Source organism: Micromys minutus (genome assembly GCF_963924665.1).
Source record: "Micromys minutus genome assembly, chromosome: X".
NCBI classification, from domain to species: domain Eukaryota; kingdom Metazoa; phylum Chordata; class Mammalia; order Rodentia; family Muridae; genus Micromys; species Micromys minutus.
In genome coordinates, this window is record NC_137970.1 from 42,562,184 (window position 1) to 42,572,569 (window position 10,386).

General features: G+C 38.6%; 1 pseudogene across 1 annotated transcript; it reads left to right on the forward strand.

The window, feature by feature from the left end:
* Window positions 1–1,615: 1,615 nt before the first annotated feature.
* LOC308414902 (ATP synthase subunit d, mitochondrial-like) lies at window positions 1,616–6,883 on the forward strand (annotated as a pseudogene). The gene is made up of 2 exons: window positions 1,616–1,628; window positions 6,404–6,883. The product of its transcript is annotated as an ATP synthase subunit d, mitochondrial-like (transcript).
* Window positions 6,884–10,386: the final 3,503 nt, after the last annotated feature.

The window sequence follows — 10,386 nt, forward strand, 5'->3', positions numbered from 1 at the left end:
TGGCTAGCTTCCAACTCAATGTACAGCGGATGGTGGTCTTGAACTTCTGATCCTATGGGCTGTACTTCTGGAATTCTAGAATTATAAGCATATGCCACCATGTCCTACCTTATATTTTAGATTTCTGAGGCAGTTTTGAGCATGCCCTTGCTGGTCTAGATCTTTTGGTTCAAGCTTTCAAGTGTTACTATTACAGCTGTATATTCATGTTCAGCTTTGTATCCAAGTTTCTTTTGGGGCTTCAAGGAACCTAAAATAAAGGTAGTGTCTGTAGTGAGATATTAAATATGAGATATACAATAGGAACATAGAAGTGCAACCTCAGACTACATAGGATGTACAGAAACTATGGGATGACTTAAATGTTCCTGAGACCCTCTGTGACCTTAACAATATCTAATTCTGAACTTTCCTGATGAAAAAAAAATGGCTGTAAAACTTACTAATCCACATAGCTATATAAAAATACAGGAAATTAATCCTGGAAATGTTGCTTTTCTTTTTATGTTTTACCCCCTCGGGTGAGGTGTGAGACTGATCTCAGGAAGTTCATGTTGGCTTTGAACTTCTAATTTTTCTACATTCACCTACTAAGTGCTAGGATTACATATATGTATCTCCATGTGTAGCACACTGATGAGTCTTTTAATTAATCAACTTTGAATTTCATTCATGCTCTACTAACTTTGTGGTCTCTATCCAAATTTCAGCCTTCGCTATTTATTTCTTCCTGTCCATCAAACTACAAAATTATTAATTTTGTACTGGTTTGTTGATTAATTACTATCTTCATTTCATCTCCTTAACCTTGGTAGAAATTTAATTTATCCCTATTAAAATATTAGTTGAGAAATTTGTAGAAGGAATTTTGATTATATTCAGTTCCTGCTCCAATGTCTTCAACGATCCATACCCATCTCCATTCAGTGTGTGACTTGATCAAGACGAATGTGTGTTGACTAAGTATTCTTGGATGTGTGGTTGAATGGTTCCATGGGATCGTGGTTGACTTACCAGAGGTTACATTCTTGGAGAAAACTGACTTCCTTTTCCTAGATACTAATGATTATCAATAGCTTAGCTGCTAATGGTAGGATTTAGTGTCCAATTCCCCTTTCTATCTTCAGATTTGGTCTAGCTTGGACTTGTACTGGTCTTGTGTAGGCTGTCACAACTGATGTGAGTTGGTATGTGCTTTTAAGCTATTCTAACCCTCTCTTCCACATGATCCCTGAGCCTAGGGAGGAGGCAGTGATATATATATCATTTAGGGCTGAGCATACTGTGGTCTCTTATTTTTCTGACCCTTGGCCAGTTAAGTTAAGCAACACTTACTGCAAAAAGAACCTTCTAGAACTTGTCTATCCATAGTACTTGATGCCCTAAATTATGCCAAATATTGTTTTCATCTTGGGAACTGGAACTTAAAACCAATCAGAAAGTGATCCATTTACTCCCATTTTGTTTGTGTCACTTTTGTACCAGTGGGCATGTCTTGCAAAGCTGGGCATTATTATAGCTTACAGGGTTCACATCTGGGAAATATTAATAATTATTTTTCTTCTCCAGTAGCATGCACAGTACCTCCTAGGACTATGAAAGCTATCCAGTAGGGATGAAGCTTCCAGGTAAATACCAGTTTGATTTCTATCTATTCTAGAAGTGAAGTGTGTAGTATCTTCATCACTATGGTCTGACTGTCAAGTTCTGGAAGGTAACCAAGAAGAGCTTTGGCAATACCTGTATTATTAAGGAGTCTGTGAAACATTGCTGGCTAAGAACAACTCCAAAAGTTGTAAACCCATTCCTTGAACTGGGGTGTGTGTGTATAGATATATTTTGGGAAACTTATACAATAGTAAGTTTCCATATGGCATTTGCAAAAGTTCTTTAGTGTTATTTACCCATACTCCCTCCATTATCCTGCCCCCTTTCCCCCACCCAACTTAACCCTTCCCATTCTGTTGTCTTTTAACCCTTTATACCAGTATATTCTACCTATCCTCCATTGAAAGCCCTTCAACATAAAGCCTTAGTAATTTCTTGATATCTATGAGTAGACCAAATGAACCACACATATCTGAATATTCAAAACTAACATCCAGAGATGAGAGAAAGCATGTGATGTTTCCTTTTCTGGGTCTGCATGACCTTACTCAGAATGATTGTTTTCAACTCCATTCATTTACCTGTGAATTTCACAATTTAATTTTTAATAGCTCAATAGCATTATCCACTCATAAGTTGATGGACATGCAGGCTGCTTCTATTTCCTGGTTATTGTGAATAGAGCAGAAATAAACATGTTGTTCTTATTTCTTTTATCTCTTTTGTTGGGGGACGGGTCAATATGTGATTCCAGAGAACTCCCTATATAGACCAGACTGGCTCTGCCTTTAAAACTGCAGTGATTCTAAACACACACACACACACACACACACACACAGAGAGAGAGAGAGAGAGAGAGAGAGAGAGAATATATTTAATTTTTCCACATTTACAAGTTCTTAGGTATTCTTTCAGTATTTGTTCCTAGTATCATTTCTGTGGTTAAAGGAGATACTTTATATGACACCAGTACTTTAAAATCTATTTTAGGCATGTTTCAAGGCCTATCATCTTTCACCCTATCGTAGAGTTCTTTTATGTGTATGGGTGTTCTGTATATATATATATATATATATATATATATATATGTGCAGTGTTGGAAGAGGCCAGAAGAGAATGCTGAATCTTCTAGATCCAGATCCTGAGGTGGATCACAACCAAGATCTAGAGTTGGTTGTGAATCACCATGTAGGCACTGGGAATATAACTCTGCTCCTCCAGAAGAGTAGTCAGTGCTCTTGACCACTGAACCATCTCTCTAATTCCATATTTTGTTGTTAGATTTTTTTACATAGATTTCTTTTTGTTATGCATATGGGTGTTTTGCCTGAATGTATGTATATGCACCACATACACATCTGGTGTTCATGGAGGACAGATGAGGGTTTCAAATGTCCTGGAATGGAAATTACAGTTATGAGCTGGCATGTGGGTGCTTGGACTTAAACCTGGGTCCTCTGGGAGGGCAGCTGGTCCTCTTAACAGCTCAATCACCTTTCCATTCCCTGTTTGCTGTTTTGTTTTGATTTGAGACAGGGTTTTATGTAACCTGGGCTGGCTTTGAACTTGATATATGCCTGAGGAGACCTTGAGATTTTTATCTTTCTGCCTCTATGCACCAAGTGCTGTGATTACAGCATATACCATCATGCCCTAGAATATGTATTTTACTGTCATTGAGTATAGTGATCCATATGTTTCTATTAGGTTACCTCATTTGTGGTGCCATTCAAATCCTTTCTTTACCCTGGATGTGGTGGCATGCACCTATAATCTCAGCACTTTAGACATATAAGCACAAGGAGGAGTTTAAAGCTGGTCTCAGCTAACAAAGTAAATCCCAGCCCTACTGTGGAGGACTTGTCTTCTAAATAAAATCTCCTATTTCCTTATTTATTTTTTGTCTAGATATTCTATTATTGAAAGTAGGATTTTTGACTCTTCAGTGATGATAAGGACAGGAAGTGCCTACCCTGCTAAGAATATCATCAGATCCTATTGACCTTTTCAGCTCCTTAATAAAATAATTCAACATCTATCCTTGCTTGAGAGCTGCAAAATACACTCATATTCAAACTGAAGAAAAAATAATTCAACAACAAAGAAAATGAAGAGATTTTAGTCTTCCATTAACATTTAAAACGGTGTGAGCTTCCTGTCAGGTTTCTCAGTTTGTTTCATATTGGATGGATTTAATTAATTAGTTAATTTAGATATTATAAATTTTATGTATTATTTGATTAATTCTTTTGAAAGATGGTCTCATGTAGTTCAGGTTGGCTTTTAACTCAGTATACATTATGAAACTCCTGATAATTCTGTCTTCACCTCCCAAGTGTATATTATTTATCAATTTCTCATTTTTACTCATCCACAATAATTTTATTCTTTAACTCCCATAGTAGGATTTGATTTGTTTGTTTATGGTTTTTGAGGCAAAGACATACTTTGTAGCTACTTTGTAGCTAGTCTCAAACTCATAATATTCCTGCTTCAGCCTCATAAGTTCAGGGATACAAACATATCCCATTATATGCAGCATTATATTCTTATTAATAGCAAAAATTATTGTATATCATCTAGTATACAATTGAATTGGGATGTATCTCACTGGTAGAATTCCTGAAAAGTGAGATGGTACCTTTAACTTTGACATAACCCAGAATCATTTACAACGAGTTACCATGAAGAACTATTTATATCAGGCAGACCTTTGGGCATGTCTGTGTGTGATTGTCTTAATTGCCCTTACTGATGTAGGAAAATCCACCTTAAATGTAGATGGCATCTTCTTGTAGTATCCCAAATAGAAGAACACAGAAAAATATTTGCTCTCTTTTACTTTTGCTTCCTTGCCATTACTCGCTGTTGAGTTCATTTACCATTTGCTGTTATCAGTGATTCCTTTGCTGATATCAATCCCATATTCTTTGGATTTCCAACATGGACTGAAGAGCAGAAGCTTTACAGAAACTGTTGAGGGCTTATTTTTCCCAGAATGGAGCTGCTGAGGCACTCATCCTCATGGACTGAACAACTAGCATATTCTCAGGCTCTTTAAAATAGCCACTGTTGTACTGACTGTGTCAGTTCTTTTACTCTCCAGAACCCTTGCTAGGAACCCAGGCACTTCCAAAATCATATAGTTGTTGCCTTTGGTTGCCAGAGGGTGAAGTTAAGTCCTTGTTACTGAAGCTGCCATGCTCTACAGATATAGGACTTGGAGGAATCAAGCTAGAACAGACCTGGAATCCTCTTCCTTGAGGACTAACTCTCATAGTACTGGACGGACCTTGCAATCTGCCATGAAATACGAGTAGTCAATAGCCTTACCCAGCCACAGGGCCTATGAACCCAGGCACTTATCTCCCGCGAGTAACCAACGGCCATTTAATTGGACTTAAGGCCCACTCAAAAGAAGGAGATTCATGCCTTCTACTGTGAATCTTAGTGGGGGAACCTACTACTGCCACTTTACTAGACTATCATAATTTTTAGCTGCATTCTAAATACTTATCCTTAATTCCACAGATTAGTGTAGTTCTCACCCCTCATCAAAAAAGTTTGTTTTTGTATCACATGGGAGACTACTACAGAAAGCCACAACAGCTCAAGATGTAAGAAAAAAAAAACTGAGTATGGGAATATTCAGCCCCAACTGATACATCTATAACACAACCACTACAACTGAGGCTCAAGGAACATCAGGAATAGTGGATAGAAAGACTAAGATCCAGAGGATAAAGCTGTGTGTGTGTGTGTGTGTGTGTGTGTGTGTGTACATGCACAAGCTCATATATGCATGTACATGTGTTCTATATATGATGAAGCTATCTGCACTCATGAAATCTCACTAATACATTTGCCTAAACAAGGCTTGCAAAATGATAGCACCAGTTGATAGACCAACGTGGATGGGAGAAATCTCACAAGGTCCTACCCCTACATGAAGAGCTACAGATAATTAATGACTATTAAGAAAGCGAGAATCTATCTTCTCCAGTAACACTACCCTTGACACATTATCCAGTGTGTGTGTGTGTGTGTGTGTGTGTGTGTGTGTGTGTGTGTGTGTAGTGGATGCCATGATGCTATAGAGTGCATACAAAGGTAATGACAACTTCCAGGAGAAGGTTCTCTTCATTGTGTGGGTTCTGAGGATTAAACTTGTGTTATCAGGCTCAACAGCCTGAGACCTAACTCACTAAGCCATCTTACTACCACACACCGTCTCTTTGTGTTTAAATCTTTAAGCATGTGGAGTACAGTACTTATAAAGACTTTTTCTAGTGAGACCAATATTTGGAGTTTCACAGAAATGATTGCGATGGGTTTTGCTGTTTGTTTTGTGATACAGTCTTGTTTTGTTTTGCCTGGAATGGTCTCAAACTCCCTCTTGTGTTCAAGCAATTCTTATGCCTCAGTCTCATATAGCCGGGAACAAAAGTACTCACAATCATGCTTGGCTATTTAACTGCTGCCATAAAATTCACCTTCTTATTATTTTTCTGTCTTATAACACTAATAATAACACGGGGCTTTGAATAAGTAAAACAAGTCACTCTAACAGTGAACCCTCAGCTCTCTTTTTCCCAGACTTTCTAATTCTTTTCTTCTCTACCTCCTTTAAATTATACAAGTCAGCAGTTGGTGTGTTCTTAGATTTCTATAACCATTACCCAAATCTAAATTTCAAATATTTTCATCACCCTAAGAAAACCTTTTTGGGACACTTCCGTTCCTTGCTGCTGGAGACAGCGCTCCTCTGGGGGTCAGTGAAGTATCCCAAAAAAAGCTGGGCATAAATTTGCTCTAAAAACCACTGATTGGGTCTTTTGTGGAGATCATACCTCCAAACCAGAAGACAATTGGAAATGCCCTAAAGTCCTGGAATGGGACCCTCCACACCAGGTTGGCTAGTCTGCCTGAGAAGCCACCAGCGATTGACTGGGCTTACTACAAGGCCAATGTGGCCAAGGCTGGCTTGGTGGATGATTTTGAAAAGAAGTATAATGCCCTGAAGATTCCTGTGCCCGAGGATAAACACACAGCCCTGGTGGACAGCGAGGAGATGGAGGATGTGAAGAACTGTGCTGAGTTCATGTCTGGATCTCAGGCCAGGATCCAGGAATATGAGAATCAGCTGGAGAAAATGAGAAATATAATTCCCTTTGACCAGATGACCATTGATGACTTGAATGAGATCTTCCCAGAAACCAAGCTAGACAAAAAGAAGTACCCGTACTGGCCACACCAGCCCATCGAGAACCTATGAAGCAGCCCAGGGGGGAGCCCTGGCTGACATGAAATAAAACATTTACATAGTGAAAAAAACAAAAAAAGAAATCTTTTTTGGGACTAGGAATATATAGATATAGATATAGATGATATAGATATAGATAGATTGATAGATATAGATAGATATGTCCTCAGAGTGTTTAACTAGTATGCCTGAGGCTATTGATTCAACCCTTAATAAACTGGACATAATGATCCACACCTGTAATCCCATCACCTTGAGAGTGGTTTACTTGCACACTTAAAAAAAACATTAAGGTAGGGTTGGGCTAGTTGAGAAAATAAAGAAGCTAATGGAAATGGGAAGTGGGAAAAAGAGAATACTGGGGATGTTGTGATAAAAAATAAGACATTATATATTTGTATGAAAACATGATGAAGCTCATTATTGTGCATTTTCCCACAATGCATTCCCATTATGTATATTCCCATAAATTTATGTTAGTAAAAACATTCAAAACAAACAAAAAATAAGTTTGACATCATCTTTGCCTAACATTTGAGGTCAGTTTGGTCTCCATGGAGTCCTGTCTCAAAACAAAGAGTTCAATGAAAGGTGGGATATTTGTTGGAAACTAATGCCCAGTGCAGTGTCACTGAGAGCTGAAGCCTAATGAGAACTGATTAGGTTACCATCATGGGTTGATTAATGTTATTATTGTGGAAGTGAGTTTGCTATAATAGGAGGAGTTCAGCATACTAATACTGTCTTTGTTCTTCTACCAAATTTACCATACAATGACTCTTAATTTTGGACTTCCATGCCTCCTGAATCTACAAGGCAATACTCTTTTTTTTATTATAATTTGCCCAATCTGAGAATTCCAAAATAGGACCAAGAAATGGACTAAGATATGGTTGGAGATTCTGTAGGAGCACTATAAGATACTGATAGTTGAATGTGATGGGACTTGCCTGCAATCTCATTACTTGGGAAGCTGAGTTAGAAGGACTAAGAGTTCTGGGTTAACTTATGTGACTTAGGGCAAGTGTGTTTCAAAAGAGATAAATCAATAAACTTTGGGATAGGGGAGAGGGAGAGAGGAGATACGAAGCAAAGATAATTACTAAACTATTTGATTATCAGTGTTTTATTATTATACATTCTCACTAAAGATCTATGAATGACTCTGGTTCTTTGTACTTTTGGCTTTTCCATATTTCTGTTTCAGCTATTCTGACAGGTGAATAGTGATGTCTACTGTGTGACCTGAATTATTTCATAATATCCATCTAAATGGGATTCATGCTAAAGTTCTTATCACACAGCAAGATAAAAGTTAGTTATAATTATGATTACGTGTATAGAGATGACAACAACACACTCTAGTCCTTGGAATATTTATTATCTCATGAAAGATCAAGATCTGGAAACAATATCAATTAGTTTGCTTAGTGGAGGAATCGTGATCTTGAAATTATGGACTCTCAGAGTGGGGATGAAGGATCTTTAGGAAAGACTTCCCAGGAGTGGTGATCCTTAGAAGAACCATGAAGAATAAATCAGTTTAGCAAGAGAAAGGCTGATATGGACACAATTTCAAGCAAAAAGTACATATTGGGTTTGTTATGGTAATCAGAAGTTTACAATGTCTATAGGTTGAAGAGATAAATATATAGAGAACCCACACTACATTTGGGAATAAACAGTAAGGAATCAGGCAAAGACTAAGCATGTTACTATAGCCATGAAATCCCTCAGATTCTTGGCCAGAGTATAGGATTCGGCAGCATTCCTCATTCTTTGGGTTTCCCACTTCAAATGCTGCTGGCAAGGTGTGAGCTGCTACTTGGGTCCCTGGTAGAATACTTACATTCCTTTCCCACAAACTTCTATTATAGTCTTTCTTATAGACTAGGCATATTTACATAATTTCCCGATCCTCTGTAAATTATCACCAAATAAAGCCCCAAACATATCTGTTATGGTTGACATTACTTAATAAGTGTGTGCATGCGTGTGTGTGTGTGTGTGTGTGTGAGAGAGAGAGAGAGAGAGAGAGAGAGAGAGAGAGAGAGAGAGAGAGAGAGAGAGAGAGAGAGAGAGAAAGAAAGAGAGAGGGGGCGGGTAGAAGTAAGAAGACAAAATTTCAGAGTCTGTTCTCTTTCTCCACTATATAGGTCTGAACCTGTAGCCTCTGAGCCATCATCTCTCCAACCTTTGAGGTTTTGAAATAGGGTCACCTTATGTAGCCCAGGTTTCCCTTGAATTTAAGATCATTTGTCTCAGCTTCCTGAGTACCAGGATTATAGACACTCTAGACTTCTTTAATATTTACTTTACATTTCTATGTTAATTTAAATCTAATTGTGTCACTTCTACCTTCTTGTGCTTCACTGAACCCCTCCTGTCTTCTCGCTCTAGTTCTTCCTATACCTCCACAACTTCCTTTCAGATTTATGGCTTTTTTTTCTTTATTTTTGTGATAAATGCATTGTTCATAACAGCCTATGCTAACAGTGAACTCAGATATTCATTCTTGGATTATTCTTTGTTTGGTTTATTCTGTTTGACATGGTCTTACCGATAGTTTACAGACAATTCCACTGGGCTCCTCCTAGGGACTTAGCAATAGCTTAAGTTATCATACACCTTAACTGGCAGGTGTGCTGAGTGTGGGATGCCTGTAAAGGAACTTCCTACCATCTCAGCACTCTCTCTGTTCCCACGTGTTCCAGGCCAGTCTCTGTCTTCCCCTTTCTGTCCTTTGTTCCCCCTTCTTGACCTCATGACTCTGCTCCGGTCTGTCTGCCTATATGCTTGGCCATTCATTCACTCCTCTGCCTCTACCCCTTCCCAGGTCCTCACTCCTCTCCCTTTGCCTAATAAAGCCCATTTATACCAGATTTGCTGCATGGTGTTATTTCTCAGGGGGATACCTTGGATGGGCCTTCCAGGTACCCCCTGGCCACACTGTATTTCATACTGAAGCTCAGATTGGTCTGGAACTGTGTACTCCAGGCTGACCATGAATTCATGGCAATCCTGCTTCAATATCTTGAGTCTTTGAGACCTTCCTTATGACCACACCTATTTAAGGCTTTGGATTTGAACACCGATGTCACAAAATAAAACAAACAAATTCAGAGTGGTAATGGTGATGCATACCTGTAATCTCAGCACTGAGAAGGCAGAGGCAGGAAGACTGCTCCAAGTTTGGAACCAGTCTGGGCCACATAGTAAGGACAGGGATAGTCAGAGCTGTATAGGGATTTTAATCCAGCAACATGGATACTCTGGTTGGAATGTAGGCAAACTCTTTAGCACACACCATCAATTTCTCTGGATGAAATACAGTCATGCCCTTAGTATATACATTTAATTCCAAACAATGGAGGTAAAGTTAGTTATTTTAAATATGCGAATATGCTGTAGCTGTCTTCAGACACACCAGAAGAGGGCATCAGATCTCATTACAGATGGTTGTGAGCCACCATGTGGTTGCTGGGAATTGAACTCAGGACCTATGGAAGAACAGT